We start from the raw sequence: 17,065 nt of genomic DNA, 5'->3' as shown, positions 1-17,065 counted from the left end.
TGCTTGAGAGAGAGAGAGAGAGAGAGAGACGCATAGCATCAATAAAGGGCTATAGGCCTATTGCGAGGTTATGTACAGGGACATATCTATCCATGCACTGTATACTTGTATTTACACATGCATTTTAAATATGTATGTCATGTTTTATACTTTGGCAATATAACAATGTTTTTTTATCATGTCAATAAAGTTTTTGAATTGAATTGAGAGAGAGAGATTGATTATTTTCTCCTCGTGTGACCCAGTTACACAGAGTTTGGTTTCCCACAGCCGCTGTCATTTTGTTACACAACAGGAAATTTGGAACTCTATCCATAAGTGTCAAAGCTCATGATTGATGGGATTGTATTTCTTGTTTTGCGGAGCCAAGGAGAGGTGGGGTGGCAACGGAACAGCCTAGATTAATCTGCTGGCGGGCGTCACAGCGTTGATTGTGATTTGGATAAGGGGTGCCCCCTGTGCGATGGGCCGAAAGGCCTCCAGTAACGGTGAGGGGAAGGGGCCTGGTTCTCTGCTCCTCTCCTGCCCCGCGGTACTGGGTATCCTCGGTATCCCTCATGAGGGATAGCATTAGAATGAGGCCATTCGGCCCATCCGCTCCGCCATTCAATCGCGGCCGATCTATCTCGCCCTCCGAACCCCATTCTCCCGCCTTCGCCCCATGACCCATGACCCCTGACCCCTCTGCCGTTGGAACTCCAACCCTTGCTCCGGTGCTCCCAGCCCGTCCCGTCCCGTGGGCCCCACCCGCTCACGTGCCTCGGATTTTCCTCATAAACATGGCCACGTCTGCGGGGAACGCTGGCCGGGAATGAGCTGGTGAATCATCAGGAAGGATTGAGTAGCAGGGGCTGTATAACAGCACTGGTCAGCTTGCTCTATGGTCAGTGTGGTGAAGAATGCAGGCCTGTAGTCTTGGTTGAAGTACAAACCCCCCAAACTCTAGCCCAGAGTGGAACAGCAGAGTTTAGGCCAAACTCGCAACGATTGTGCCTCACCTTAGAGATAGGCCCCAACCGGCCCACCGGGTCTGCGCCGACCAGCGATCACCCCGCACCCCAGCACCAGCGTTCTCCCCGTGTGACCACGTGGGTTTTCTCCGGGCGCTCCGGTTTCCTCCCACATCCCAAAGATGGTAAGTTAATCCGACTTTAGACTGTGGAGATACAGCAGGGAAACAGGCCCTTCGGCCCACCGGGTCCGTGCCGACCAGTACTATCACTATTAGCACTATCCTACACACAGGGGACAATTCACAATTTTACCGAAGCCAATTAGATCGGGTAGATGCACAGAGTCTCTTGCCCAGAGTAGAGGAATCGAGGACCAGAGGACATAGGGTAAAGGTGAAGGGGATAAGATTTAATAGGAATCTGAGGGGTAACTTTTCCACACAAAGGGCGGTAGGTGTATGGAACAAGCTGCCAGAGGAGGTAGTTGAGGCTGGGACTATCCCAACGTTTATGAAATATTCAGACATGTACAAGGATAGGACAGGTTCGGAGGGATATGGGCCAAATGCATGCAGGTGGGACTAGTGTAGACGGGTATGTTGGCCAGTGTGGGCAAGTTGGATCAAAGGGCCTGTATAACTCTATGACTCTATAACCGACTGGAGTGTGGGAGGAAACCGGAGCGCCCGGAGAAAACCCACGCGGTCACGGGAGAAATTACAAACTCCGCACAGACAGCGCCCGTAGTTGGCATCAGAACCCGGGTCTCTCACGCACTGCGGCAGCAACTCTACCGCTGCGCCACCGTGCCAGTCCTGGAGCACCAGAGGCTGAAGGGAAAACTGATAGATGTATATAATGTGATGAGAGGCAGACTGTAGATAGGGTAGACAGCCAGAATCTTTGTTCATGTGTGTGTGTGTGTGCCTGCATGCGTGTATGCATGTGTACGTATGTGTATGCACGCGTGTATGCATGTGTATGTGTGTGGAGTGTGTGTACATGTGTGCACGTGTATGTGTGTGTACGTATATGCATGTGTGTGTGTGTCTGTGTGTGTGTTGCATGTACATATGCATACCCGCGTATGTATGTGGTGTGTGTGTGTGTGTGTGTGTGTGTGCATGTGTGCATGTTTGTGTGTGTCTGCAAGTGTGTGTGCGTGTGTGCCTGTGCCTGTGTGTGCGTGTTTGTGTGCGTGTGTGTGTGTGTGTGTGTGTGTGTGCGCGTGTTTGTGCAAGCGTGCATGTTTGTGTGTGTCCATGTATGTGCGTGTGTGCATGTGTATGCGTGCGCGTGTTTGTGTGTGTGTGTGCATGTGTGTGTTTGCAAGTGTGCATGTTTGTACGTATGTCCATGTATGTGTGTGTGTGTGTGTGTGTGCATGTGTGCGCATGTGTGCATGTGTATGCGCGCGAGTGTTTGTGTGTGTGTGTGCATGTGTGTGTGTGCAAGTGTGCATGTTTGTACGTGTGTCCTTGTGTGAGTGTGTGTGTGTGTGTGTGTGTGTGTGAGTGTGTGTGTGTGTGTGTGTCCATGTGTGTGTGTGTGTGTCCGTGTGTGTGCGTGCGTGCATTAGTGTGTGTTGCGCGTGTCCCTCTAAAGTCTAAAGTCACTGTCTCTGCAAAGTATTCCAGATCACAACCTTGCCCAAGATGCAATGACGTCCATAAACCAGCCTACACCCTTCCCCGGGAGGGAGGTAAGGAGGAAATGACTGGTGCGGAGGCAGAAGCAGAACGGTGAGGTTTGCACCTTGGGGCATCTTGGCTTGCCGTGGTTCCCCTGGGGGTCTGGTGCAGGACGGTGCATGTTCTGCAACACTGTGGAACGCGCTGACTGAGGAGGAAACACTGGCACTGTAAACTCCACTCATCCCCTGCGTGATGGACAGCAGGGAAATGGTTCCTTGTTCCATTAAGATTTCCGCGATACCTTGACACCGCGCCCACCCGCGCCCGCACCCGCGCCCACTACCTCGGGGCAAGATCGCAGCAAAACCTCCTCAGCCCGTGAAGGGATAGTATTCTCTGGGAAATTCCTCTCACACGCTTTCAGGCAACTGAAACCAGCCCATGGGGTTGCTCGGAGTTAGTGCTGTAGGAACAAGGAACTACATAGAGTCATAGTGATGAAACAGGCCCTTCGGCCCAACTCGCCCACACCGGCCAACAATGTCCCACCTGCCTGCACTTGGTCCATAGCCCTCCAAACCCGTCCTATCCATGTACCTGTCCAACTGTTTCTTAAACAATGGGATAGTCCCAGCCTCAACTACCTCCTCTGGCAGCTTGTTCCATACACCCACCACCCTCTGTGTGAAAAAGTAACCCCTCGGATTCCTATTAAATCTTTTCCCCTTCACCTTGAAGCTATGTCCTCTGGTCCTCGATTCCCTTACTCTGGGTAAAAGACTCTACCCAATCTATTCCTCTCATGATTTCGTACACATCTATAAGATCACCCCTCATCCTCCTACGCTCCATGGAATAGAGACCCAGCCAACTCAACCTTGTGTTTTGGGCGCAGGTGCTCTTTTTTGTGTATTAGATGCCCTTTAATACACAAAATGACACAGTGTTGGAGTAACAGTGGGCCAGGCAGCATCCCTGGAGAACATGGACAGGTGATGTGTTTGGATCAGGATCTTTCTTAGAGATACAGAGAGGTACAGTTCATAGAGTGATACAGTGGAAACAGGCCCTTCAGCTCAACTTGCCCATACCGTCCAACATGCCCCATCTTCTCTAGTCCCACCCGCCTGCTTTTGGCCCACAGCTATCGCAACGTTTAAGAAACATTTGGACAGGTACGTGAATAGGACAGGTTTGGAGGGATATGGACCAAACGCGGGCGGGTGGAATTAGTGTAGATGGGATACGTGGGTTGAATGGGCAAGTTGGGCCGAAGGGCCTGTTTCCACACTGTATGATCCTATGACTCTGTGATGTAATGAGGAGGGAGAAATTGGATGAACCTTTACTGAAGTCAGGTGACCTACAATCCTGTACGTCTTTGGAGTGTGGGAGGAAACCGGAGCACCCGGAGAAAACCCACGCAGGTCACGGGGAGAACGCACAAACTCCAAACAGACAGCAGCCGTTGACAGGATTGAACCCGGGTCTCTGGCGCTGTGAGGCAGCAACTCTACCGCTGCGCCACCGTGCCTCATCTGGCAAACTTGTGAGACATAATCTCCCTTGAACAAAGCCATGCTGGGTAAAGCTTCAGTATTCCAGTGGGTTTTCACCACTGTATAACAAGGGGCAGGGAGTGCCCGTTGAAGCTCCGGAAAGGAGTCACTAGCTGGCCCTGCAAGAGCAGCCTGTTGAACCAGGCTTGCAGTAATGGCAGGCGTGACCTGTCCAGTGAGCCCCGCTGAGTCTCCAAACGTGCAGCCTGTCGATCCAGGCTAGGAGAAACTGGCAGCGCGATCTGCACAGTCAACTCCAGCAAAGGCTCCAAAAAAGGCAGAAGGCCCGCAGGAGCAGCCTGTCGAGGCAGGCTCGGAGTAGTGGCAGGCGCGGCCTGTTCAGTGAGGTCCGCCAAGGCTCCGAAGGAGCAGAAGGGGCCGAAGGAGCGGCCTGTCAAACCAGGCTGGGAGTAACTGGTAGCGTGACCTGCACAGTAAGCTCCAGCAAGGCTCCAAAGAGGCTGTAGGCCGTAGAAGCCGTCTGTCCCATTGGGCTCAGAAATGCTGGCAGGTGTGCCTTGCACAGCAATGTCGCTTTTGAGCTCCGGAAACGAGCTGTTTGGCAAGCGTGGGGCTGAAGATGTGATCAGACAAGGTCTGCAATGGGACTTCGCTGAAGCTCCAACAAGGAGGTTGACCTGGGCTCAGAGATGCTGACAGGTAATGTCTCTTTATTAACCGCCGTAAAACTCTGAAATGGAGCAGTCTGTCGCCCCAGGTTTGGATTTATTGGCAGCATGGTCTGTCTAGTACCTTTCACTGTCTCTGGAGAAGAGCAGGTTGATGCAGAGGCATTGGCAGGGCGCCTAGCATAGCAACCTCTTGTAAGTTGCAAGTAGGAACAGTTTAGCTACCCTGGTTCAGGGTAGATCAACTTGGAACTGGCTGTCCATATGGAACATATTGACCAGGGAGGCACTGCCTCAACATCTGTGATTGAGGTTATCAGGCTGTTCAGTAGAGTGAAGTAGTTAGAGGTTTCCCTCAACACATGCCTAAAGGGCCTGTCCCTCCAGCATGCGATTGCATGCGTCTAGCGCGACCAAACGGAAGCGGAGTTTGCGCTAAGTGCGCGGTAAGTACGCTCAAAGTTCGCGCGTGACGTAATTTACGTCAAACTCACCAATCAGCTGGGCAGAAGGCGGGCCGACTGAGCTTGGACCTCGCACGGCGTCGGGCGGTGATGTCATTGCGCAACAGCACGCCGGGCGGTGACGTCATCGCGCAACGCCACACGCTAGGCGTACGACGTCGTCGACGCTGCGTATTCCCGTCGAGACGCTGCGTACGCCCTCAATGCGCCTGCGAGCCGACAAGCCGTTGCCGCGCGGAATTTTCGAACAGTGCAAGATTTTTGGAGCCCGCATGATGTCGGGACCAGCCCCGCACAACTCCATACGCCTCCGCCGATCAAAGTGGGACCGGCCCCACGCGAGGCCGTACGCCTCAAGCGACCACGTTTGGTCGTGCTAGACGCATGCAATCGCTGGTGGGACAGGCCCTTCATTCTTTCAGCTCAGTTAGTAGAGTTGCCAGTTCGTTAGAAACATCATTGCCATCCTCTCTGGGATAGGTAGCTTCCAGCAGAAAGCCGGTCTGGCATGTAGCATTTTTTATCTGACCTGCAGGTTCATGTTGTGAATGGAAAAAATATATATAATAATCTGTAGGCTCTCAGTTCCAGAATTCCTGATTGAGTGGCTGGTCGAAGAGAGAGTGTTGCACACACTGCCGACTCAGACAGGTGGTTTCACTCAGAGGGCAATAGATTAGATTAGATTAGATTAGATTCTATTCAACTATCATTGCATGGTTGTATGGGAAGTTGGTGAAGAGATACATGTGAGCTGCTTCAAGTCAAGTCAAGTTTATTCCTCACATACACATACGGGATGTGCAGTGAAATGAAAAGTGGCAATGCTCGCCGACTTTGTGCAAAAAGACAAACAAGCAAACTACAAACAGTATGGAACAGAATCACATATTCTTTTACATATTAAATATTATGAGTGGAAGGAAAAAGGGGAAAAAAACAGCAATTTTAAAAAAACTGTATTCAGTATTCTGTATTCAGTATTTACTTTAAAGTCATTTTAACTGAGTACTTACATACACAGATGAAACGAAAAAATTGTTTCCCATCAGTGCGGTTAATAATAACAGAATAAATACATATAGCTTTAAAATTAAAATTACCATGTCTAAAATAGGCCTAAAAATTGAAATTAAAATAGACATTCAGATCGAACAGTGGCTTTGGTTTGACAGGTACCGAGCTGTCACAGTATGGGCGAGGTTACATGTGTTGGTGTATGATATATGGGGAGGGGACACAGTCCGTTAAGAATGGGAGTGCAGAGAAGGTTCACCAGACTGATTCCTGGGATGTCAGGACTGTCTTATGAAGAAAGACGGGATAGACTTGGTTTATACTCTCTAGAATTTAGGAGATTGAGAGGGGATCTTATAGAAACTTATAAAATTCTTAAGGGGTTGGACAGGCTAGATGCAGGAAGATTGTTCCCGATGTTGGGGAAGTCCAGGACAAGGGGTCACAGCTTAAGGATAAGGGGGAAATCCTTTAAAACCGAGATGAGAATAACTTTTTTCACACAGAGAGTGGTGAATCTCTGGAACTCTCTGCCACAGAGGGTAGTCGAGGCCAGTTCATTGGCTATATTTAAGAGGGAGTTAGATGTGGCCCTTGTGGCTAAGGGGATCAGAGGGTATGGAGAGAAGGCAGGTACGGGATACTGAGTTGGATGATCAGCCATGATCATATTGAATGGCGGTGCAGGCTCGAAGGGCCGAATGGCCTACTCCTGCACCTAATTTCTATGTTTCTATGTTTCTATGTACAGTAGAGTTAGTCCCTGGTGAGATAGGAGTTTACAGTCCTAATGACCACTGGGAAGAAACTAATTCTCACCCTCAAAAAACAGAAGTAGCAGAAGTTTGTGGTTTTCAGTTTGGGGTATAGAGAAGCAATTATGTTATAGTGCAATTGACACTGCTCTTCTTGCTTTGTCATTGTATCTAGCTCTATCAGTAGGAGGAAGGACATTCTTGCTATTGAGGGAGTGCAAGGTTAATTCCCCGGGATGGTGGGACTGTCATATGCTGAGAGAATGGAGCAGCTGGGCTTGTACACTCTGGAGTTTAGAAGGATAAGAGGGAATCTCATTGAAACATATAAGATTGTTAAGGGTTTGGACACGCTAGAGGCAGGAAACATGTTCCCGATGTTGGGGGAGACCAGAACCAGGGGCCACACAGTTTAAGAATAAGGAGTAAGCCATTTAGAACGGAGACGAGGAAACACTTTTTCTCACAGAGAGTGGTGAGTCTGTGGAATTCTCTGCCTCAGAGGGCGGTGGAGGCGGGTTCTCTGGATGCTTTCAAGAGAGAGCTAGATAGGGCTCTTAAAAATAGCGGAGTCAGGGGATATGGGGAGAAGGCAGGAACGGGGATGATCAGCCATGATCATATTGAATGGCGGTGCAGGCTAGATGCAGGAAGATTATTCCCGATGTTGGGGAAGTCCAGAACTAGGGGTCACAGTTTAAGGATAAGAGGGAAGACTTTTTAGGACAGAGATGAGAAAATCATTTTTTACACAGTTAGTGGTGAATCTGTGGAATTCTCTGCCACAGAAGGTAGTTGAGGCCAGTTCATTGGCTATATTTAAGAGGGAGTTAGATGTGGCCCTTGTGGCTAAAGGGATCAGGGGGTATGGAGAGAAGGCAGGGATGGGATACTGAGTTGGATGATCAGCCATGATAATATCGAAAGGCGGTGCAGGCTCGAAGGGCCGAATGGCCTACTCCTGCACCTATTTTCTACGTTTCTATATAAACCAGCATCTGCATTTCCTTTCCACTAACTGTAAGCAATTTTGTGCATCATATCTGAGGAAGGATATGCCGGCTCTGGAGAGGGTCCAGAGGAGGTTTACAAGAATAATCCCAGGAATGAGTAGGTTGACCTATGATAAGCATTTGTTGGCACTGGGCCTGTACTCGCTGGAGTTTAGAAGGACCTCATTGAAACGTACAGAATAGTGAAAGGCTTAGATATGGAGAGGATGTTTCCACTAGTGGGAGAGTCAAGGACTAGAGGTCACAGTCTCAGAATTAAAGGACGTTCTTTTAAGGAGGAGATGAGGAGTATTAATTTTAGTCAGAGGGTGGTGAATCTGTGGAATTCTTTGCCACAGAAGGCTGTAGAGGCCAAGTCAGTGGATATTTTTAAGGCAGAGATAGATAGATTCTTGATTAGTACGGGTGTCAGAGGTTATCTCATGTAGATAGGGTGGTAAAGAAAGCTTTTGGTGTGCTGGCCTTTATAAATCAGAGCATTGAGTATAGAAGTTGGGATGTAATGTTAAAATTGTACAAGGCATTGGTGAGGCCAATTCTGGAGTATGGTGTACAATTTTGGTCGCCTAATTATAGGAAGGATGTCAACAAAATAGAGAGAGTACAGAGGAGATTTACTAGAATGTTGCCTGGGTTTCAGCAACTAAGTTACAGAGAAAGGTTGAACAAGTTAGGGCTTTATTCTTTGGAGCGCAGAAGGTTAAGGGGGGACTTGATAGAGGTTTTTAAAATGATGAGAGGGATAGACAGAGTTGACGTGGAAAAGCTTTTCCCACTGAGAGTAGGGAAGATTCAAACAAGGGGACATGACTTGAGAATTAAGGGACTGAAGTTTAGGGGTAACATGAGGGGGAACTTCTTTACTCAGAGAGTGGTAGCTGTGTGGAATGAGCTTCCAGTGAAGGTGGTGGAGGCAGGTTCGTTTTTATCATTTAAAAATAAATTGGATAGTTATATGGATGGGAAAGGAATGGAGGGTTATGGTCTGAGCGCAGGTATATGGGACTAGGGGAGATTATGTGTTCGGCACGGACTAGAAGGGTCGAGATGGCCTGTTTCCGTGCTGTAATTGTTATATGTTATATGGTTATATGGTTATGGGGAGAAGGCAGGAGAATGGAGTTAGGAGAGAGATAGATCAGCCATGATTGAATGGTGGAGTAGACTTGATGGGCCGAATGGCCTAATTCTGCTCCTATCACATGACCTTACGACCTTACACTTGTAGCCTGCCCATATTGGTCCTGGTTATTTCTCGGAAGTGCATGCTAATGTGGGATAACTTACAACTCGTATAAACAAGTGGGCTATGGCCAGTATGGACTCAGTGGGCAGAAGGGCCTGTTTCCATGCTGTTTCTCCTAACTAAACTAAACTAACACAAAGTGCTGGAGTAACTCAGCGGATCAGGCAGTATCTCTGGAGGTCATGGTCACCTCAGTGTGAAGAAGGGTCCCAACCCGAAACATCTCCTACCCATATCCTCCAAAGATAACACCTGAACTGCCGAATTACCCCAGCACTTTATACAGTATATCATTCCAGAGACCTTAGTTCAATCCTGATCTTACACTTGACTGTGCAGAGGTGCAGAGTTAATGGACTGAAAGGCTTGTTTCCATGAGTACCTCATAAGTTATGGGAGCAGAATTAGGCCATTCGGCCCATCAAGTCTACTCCGCCATTCAATCGTGGCTGACCTATCTGTGTTCAGGTCAAGTCAAGTCAAGTTTATTCGTCACATACACGTACGAGATGTGCAGTGAAATGAAAAGTGGCCAATGCCCGCGGACTTTGTGCAAAAAAGACAAACAAACAAACAACCAAACAAACTACAAACAGAATCACATATTCTTTTACATATTAAATATTGTGGGTGGAAGGAAAAAGGGAAAAATAAAACCAGCAATTAAAAAAATAAAAAGCAGTAGAGTGGTTCAGTAAAGTTAGTCCCTGGTGAGATAGGAGTTTACAGTCCTAATGGCCTCTGGGAAGAAACTCCTTCTCAACCTCTCCGTTCTCACAGCATGGCAACGGAGGCGTTTGCCTGACCGTAGCAGCTGGAACAGTCCGTTGCTGGGGTGGAAGGGGTCTCTCATGATTTTATTGGCTCTGGAGTTGAACCTCCTGATGTATAGTTCCTGCAGGGGGGCGAGTGAAGTTCCCATAGTGCGTTCGGCCGAACGCACTACTCTCTGCAGAGCCTTCTTGTCCTGGGCAGAGCAATTCCCAAACCAGATTCTGTCGCATTCTCAACCTCATTTTCCTGCCTTCTCCCCATAGTTCCTGCTGGTAATCCTCAATTCAGATGTAATTCAACACTGGTATAGTCTAATGGAGGATACATTCCTTCAGGTTTACTGGCGTGGGCTGGAAGGTACTAATTACCCGTTCTAACGTACAACTGAAAAATTAAGTTTGGGAATTTCCCAAAAAAGTTTTCACTAAATATCCCTAATGCTCTTCACACCTAAATGAAACAACAAATTCCTAACAAATTGCGTAGTCCAGGATAATAAACATTTACTGACAGTAAGGAAATAGTCTTTAGGAGTATTCACTACAAAACTTGGGCGGTTGCCAAAATGGCCGCTGAATCTCAACCCTACGATCAATGCTCTCATATTTTACCACACCCCCGCAATGCTTAATCTGTCTGAGTGTGTTTAGTTTAGTTTAGTTTTGAGATACAGCGCAGGATCAGGCCCTTCGGCCCATCGGGTCCGTACTGACCAGCGATCCCCGCACACTAACACTATCCTACACACACTAGGGACAATTTACATTTATACTAATTAACCTGCAAACCTGCATGTCCCTGGAGTGTGGGAGGAAACCGAAGATGTTGGAGAAAACCCACGCAGGTCACGGGGAGAACGTGCGCACTCTGCACAGGCAGCACCCGTATTGTTCAGGTCTGGGTCAATTGACAAACTTATCTTCAAAAGTTCATAGGTTATAGGAGCAGAATGAGGCCACTCAGCCCTTTAAGTCTACTCTGCCATTCTATCATGGCTGATCGATATCTCGCTCCTAACCCCATTTTACGGTGTTATGCAGTACTTGGTATATATCTGTTGGACAATGGTCAGATGATGGAGAGATAACTACACATATCTCCCTGAAAATGGCAGCACAAGTGGATTAAGTGGAGGAGACAAGTAGATTTAGGGCAGTCATGGTGGCGCAGCGGTAGAGTTCCTGCCTTACAGCGAATACAGCACCAGAGACCCGGGTTCGATCCTGACTACGGGTGCTGTCTGTACAGAGTTTGTACGTTCTCCCCGTGACCTGCGTGGGTTTTCTCCGAGATCTCCGGTTACCTCCCACACTCCAAAGGCGTGCAGGTTTGTAGGTTAATTGGCTTGGTAAATTGTAAAAATCATCCCTAGTGGGTGTAGGATAGTGTTAATGTGTGGGGATCGCTGGTCGGGGCGGACCCGGTGGGCCGAAGGGCCTGTTTCCGTGCTATATCTCAAAACTAAACTAAAGAAGGCATATGGTATGCTTGCCTTCATGAGACGTGGATTAGCATGGAAACAGGCCCTTCGGCCCACCGAGTCTGTGCTGACCAGCGATCACCCCACACCTTACACACTAAGGGCAATTTACAATTGACAGAATTGTCAGTTACATGTGGAAAATATAGAAAACATTGTTGAGACCCCTGTTGGAATCTATGACAAAATGCGATAACAAGATTGTGGCTGGCTTTAGTAGATTAATCTAGTCTACATTTTCCCCTTTGATCTCTCATTTTCACACCTCTATTCAGAAGTAGATGAGGAAAAAATTATTTAGTCAGAGGGTGGTGAATCTGTGGAATTCAATGCCACAGAAGGCTATGGAGGCCAAGTCAATGGATATTTTTAAGATAGATTTACCCTTGATTGATACAGGTGTCAAGGGTTATGGGAGAAGGCGGGAGAACAGGTTGAGAGGGAAAGATAGATCAGCAATGATTGAATGGCGGAGTAGACTTGTAGGGCCGAATGGCCTAATTCTGCTCCTATCATTGATGAACCTATGAAGAAGCATTGCTAAGTGGGACCTTCAATAGGGAACCACAAAGGGAAAATAAAACAGAAAATGCTGGGAACACTGTCGGTCACGAAGCACGTGTGGAAAGAGAAACAGAATTAACATTTCAGATGATTCATCGGTACCTTTTCATAAGAGCCGTGACCTGAAAGATCAACTGTTTCTCTTTCCGCACGTGCTGCCTGACCTACAGAGTGTTTCCAGCATTGTTCTGGTTTTGTTTCACATTTCCAGCATCTGCAGGATTTTGGGGGATTTTTGACTGCCGAGCGCTCTGAGCCACCCTGAAACCTGGAGCCCAGCCGTGCCCTGGGGACACACAGGGGCGAGCGTGAGAGGGAACGTGTTTCTTGTGCCTTGAGATCACCGTCGAATCATCTTGATTTCGACAGTGATCTAATGGCTTCATGGGACTTAGTGTTTTATTGTCATATGTCCCAGACAGAACAATGACATTCTTATACCCCTGTCCCACTTAGGAAACCAGAACGGAAACCTCTGGAGACTTTGCGCCCCACCCAAGGTTTCCGTGCGGTTCCCGGAGGTTTTTGTCAGTCTCCCGACCTGCTTCTACTACCTGCAACCTCCAGCAACCACCTGCAACCTCCGGGAATAGAATAGAATAGAATTTTTAATTGCCACACAACCAGGGTTGGTGGTATTTGGGTTCGGTACATGATGGTACACTGCTTTTGTTACATACCACTAATAACACAGATCACCGTAATAAAGTGCATCCATACCACATCACAAATCACAAATCTCACCAACAATACATATTGCAAAAGAACAAACAAAGACCATAGACAAGACACTGTATACATCAAAAGTCATATTATTGTCTGATTATTGGACGGAATTGAGAGTTCTTATTGCTGTGGGGAAGAAACTGTTTTTAAAGCGGGTGGTTTTAGTAGCAAGTGACCTGAGGCGCCTCCCCGAAGGGAGAGACTGAAAAAGGTGATTTGCTGGATGGGAGTGGTCCGAGATGATCTTTTTTGCCCGTTGTGAGGTACGTTGGAGATAACTGGAATGGATTGAGGGGAGGGGGGAGTTGATGATCCTGGAGGCCTTGGAGACAATGCGTTGTATTCTGTGTAGTGAGTGACTATCGGTGTTACCGTACCAGACTGTGATTGAGGAGGTGATGATGCTTTCAATGATTGATTGATAGAAACGGACCAGGAGGTGTTTATCGACTCTGAACTTTTTGAGCTGTCTAAGGAAATATAGGCGTTGTTGACCTTTCTTGATGACGTGGTCTGCATTGATGTGCCATTTTAGATTATTGGAGATATAGGTGCCTAGAAACTTAAATGAGTTCGTGGAGGTTATGGGGTGAGAGTTGACATGGACCGGGGGTTTGTGGTTTTGATTGCGTCTGAAATCTATGATGATTTCTAAGGTTTTTGAAGTATTAAGCTGGAGGTTGTTGTCTGCGCACCATTTGACTGCGCTATCGACTGTTAGATGGTATTGTGATTCTTTGTTGTCTGAGATAAGGCCAATTATTGTTGTGTCGTCTGCATATTTAAAATTTTTAACTGAGCTGCATTGGGATGTGAGGTTGTTGGTGTAAAGTGAGAAGAGCTGGGGTGACAGAACACACCCTTGGGGGGCTCCTATGTTGAGAGTCAAAGGGCTGGAGAGTTTTTCACCCACCTTGACTCTTTGCTGTCTGTTTGTTAGAAAGTGTAGAATCCAATGGCACATGGCTGGGTGGATGCTCGTGTCCAACATTTTATTGTAGAGTTTAATCGGGTGTATAGTATTAAAGGCCGAGCTAAAATCTATAAACAGGATGCGTGCATAGGTGTTCGGTGATTCCAGATGATGAAGGGAATAGTGAAGAGCTAAGTTGATAGCATCCTCAACAGACCGGTTGGCCCTATATGCAAATTGGAAAGGGTCCATGATGGGGGCAGTGTGAGTTTTCAGATGGGTGAGGACTATGTGCTCAAAGGCCTTCATGAACCGCACGGAAACCTTGGGTGGGGCGCAAAGTCTCCAGAGGTTTCCGTTCAGGTTTCCTAAGTGGGACAGGGGCATCAACACAACAATGTCGAACATAATATTCTGCAAACAATATAATAAAGTAGAAAAAAAAGCTCAGTGAGTGTATATATATAAATATATATGTGTGTGCACGTGTGTACATGTGTGTGTGTGTATATATACTAGACCAAGTGGGACCCATTGGGTCCCGTACCCTCAACGCGCGGTTGCGGGGGGGGGGGGGGCGGCCTGCGGAGTCACACACACACACTAACCCCCCCCCCCTTGATTTTATATTAATATTATTCATTTGCTCCTTTTATCCCATCCCCCGCCCTAGCCACTCACGCATAGCCCCCAACTCGCAGGCGCGGCTAGAAAGGGAGAGGGAGGGGGGTAGAGAGAGAAGGCATGTGTAGGAAGGAACTGCAGACGCTGGTTTAAATGGAAGATAGACATAAAGTGCTGGAGTAACTCAGCGGGACAGGCAGCATCTGTGGGGAGAAGGAACAGGTGACGTTTCGTGTTGAGACCCTTCTTCAGTCTACGTAGTTCAGAGCTTAACTGGAACTTTTAAACATGGCAATTCCCAATGACCTTCAGTGAAGCATAGTTACTAGTCTGGTGTCTATTATCTATTTAATTAACTAATCTAAATTAAACTTATATTGTAGCTATGCTTCACTGCCTGAAGGTCACTGGCAACTTGCCTGGGCAAGTTGTGCCTTCCTAGTGTGCCTGTGGGTAGTGCCAGAGCAGTGCCCGACCTCGATCAGTATCAGCGGGCAGCTGCACTCATAGAATGGCTCTGACATCTGGCGAGACCCTTCCCATTATCCGTCACATCTGTCACTATTTCGTTTAGCTTAGTTTGGAGGAACAGTGCGGAAACAGGCCCTTCGGCCCACCGAGTCCGCGCGGACCAGCTATCCCCGCACACTAACATTATCCTACACACACTAGGGACAATTTACAATTTACACCTATACCAAGCCAATTAACCTACAAACCTGTATGTCTTTGGAGTGTGGGAGGAATCTGAAGATCTCGGAGAAAACCCACGCAGGTCACGGGGAGAACGTACAAACCCTGTGGAGGCAGAATTGAACCCGGGAGATGGGATTTTTCCCCGTATCGTTTCTCCGTCCACACTGCGGCCCAACATCGAGGATTTGGCGGCCTTTTGCTGGAGACCGACTTTTGAGAGCTCCATTGCGGGGAACCTATGGGACTTACCATCGCGGTACCCGCGGTCCCTTTGCCAGGGATCGACCTCGGAGCTCCAACCACGGGTGCTTGCGGACTTAACATCACGGAGCCCGCGGTCTCTGATAGGAGACTGACTTTGGGAACTCCAAGCCACAGGAGTTTCGATCACCCCGGCACGGGAGTTTCGATCACCCCGACACGGGAGTTTCGATCACCCCGACACGGGAGTTTCGATCACACCGACACGGGAGTTTCGATCACCCCGACACGGGAGTTTCGATCACCCCGACACGGGAGTTTCGATCACCCCGACACGGGAGTTTCGATCACACCGACACGGGAGTTTCGATCACCCCGACACGGGAGTTTCGATCACCCCGACACGGGAGTTTCGATCACACCGACACGGGAGTTTCGATCACCCCGACACGGGAGTTTCGATCACCCCGACGCGGGAGTTTTGACTGCCCTGACGCGGCGGCTTCGACCGCTGGCTGCGGGAGCTTCAATCACCCCAATAGATGGTTCAACTGCCCCGACCGCTGGAGAAATAAAGAGGAAGAAGTTTAGACTTTATTGCCTTCCATCACAGTGAGGAATGTGGGGAATCCACTGTGGTGGATGTTTATGTTAACTTTTATGTAGTTGTTGCTTTTTTTTCGCATGGCTCTATGTTAAACCGCATATCACGGGACCTTAATCGGTACACGTGACAATAAAAGACCTTTGAAACCTTTGACCCGATACTCCAGACCACACCTGGAGTATTGCGTACAGTTTTGGTCTCCAAATCTGAGGAAGGACATTATTGCCATAGAGGGAGTGCAGAGAAGGTTCACCAGACTGATTCCTGGGATGTCAGGACTGTCTTATGAAGAAAGACTGGATAGACTTGGTTTATACTCTCTAGAATTTAGAAGATTGAGAGGGGATCTTATAGAAACTTACAAAATTCTTAAGGGGTTGGACAGGCTAGATGCAGGAAGATTGCTCCCGATGTTGGGGAAGTCCAGGACAAGGGGTCACAGCTTAAGGATAAGGGGGAAATCCTTTAAAACCGAGATGAGAAGAACTTTTTTCACACAGAGAGTGGTGAATCTCTGGAACTCTCTGCCACAGTAGTCGAGGCCAGTTCATTGGCTATATTTAAGAGGGAGTTAGATGTAGCCCTTGTGGCTAAAGGGATCAGAGGGTATGGAGAGAAGGCAGGTACGGGATACTGAGTTGGATGATCAGCCATGATCATATTGAATGGCGGTGCAGGCTCGAAGGGCCGAATGGCCTACTCCTGCACCTAATTTCTATGTTTCTATGTCACCTATCCGCGTTCTCCAGAGACATTGGCTGGCCCGCTGAGTTCCTCAGGCACTTTGTGTCCTTTGCAATCTTATTCATTCCAGGGAGCATCTCTGGATCCGAGAGCATCCCAGATGAAAAACCAGCACCCTAGGAATTTCAAGGAATGAAAGGCAGCCACGTTTGGAGTTACGTGTAAACGGTGAGGAGGAATTTCCTTCCTCTGTTTCGAGTGTTATGCTGCGAAAAAAAAAAAAGGAGGAAATCCTCACCAGTATCTCCAATTTTCCTGCGTAGAGGAAGTATATCCAAGGGCACGGAGAGGAGGGAAAAATCCCGCTACAATTCCCACTTCTGGTTTGCTCAACCCAGCTGTGTGACCTTTGACCCCCCCCCCCATCCGATATTGCCCAAATGGAGAGATGGCAATGGGATTTTCATCAACTTCCATCAACTTCCTCCCGTCTCCTGGCCAGGGATTAATTTTGGTTCCGATTCTC

Source organism: Amblyraja radiata, chromosome 41 (assembly GCF_010909765.2).
Source record: "Amblyraja radiata isolate CabotCenter1 chromosome 41, sAmbRad1.1.pri, whole genome shotgun sequence".
Lineage (NCBI taxonomy): Eukaryota > Metazoa > Chordata > Chondrichthyes > Rajiformes > Rajidae > Amblyraja > Amblyraja radiata.
Note: the sequence above shows the minus strand (reverse complement) of the source record.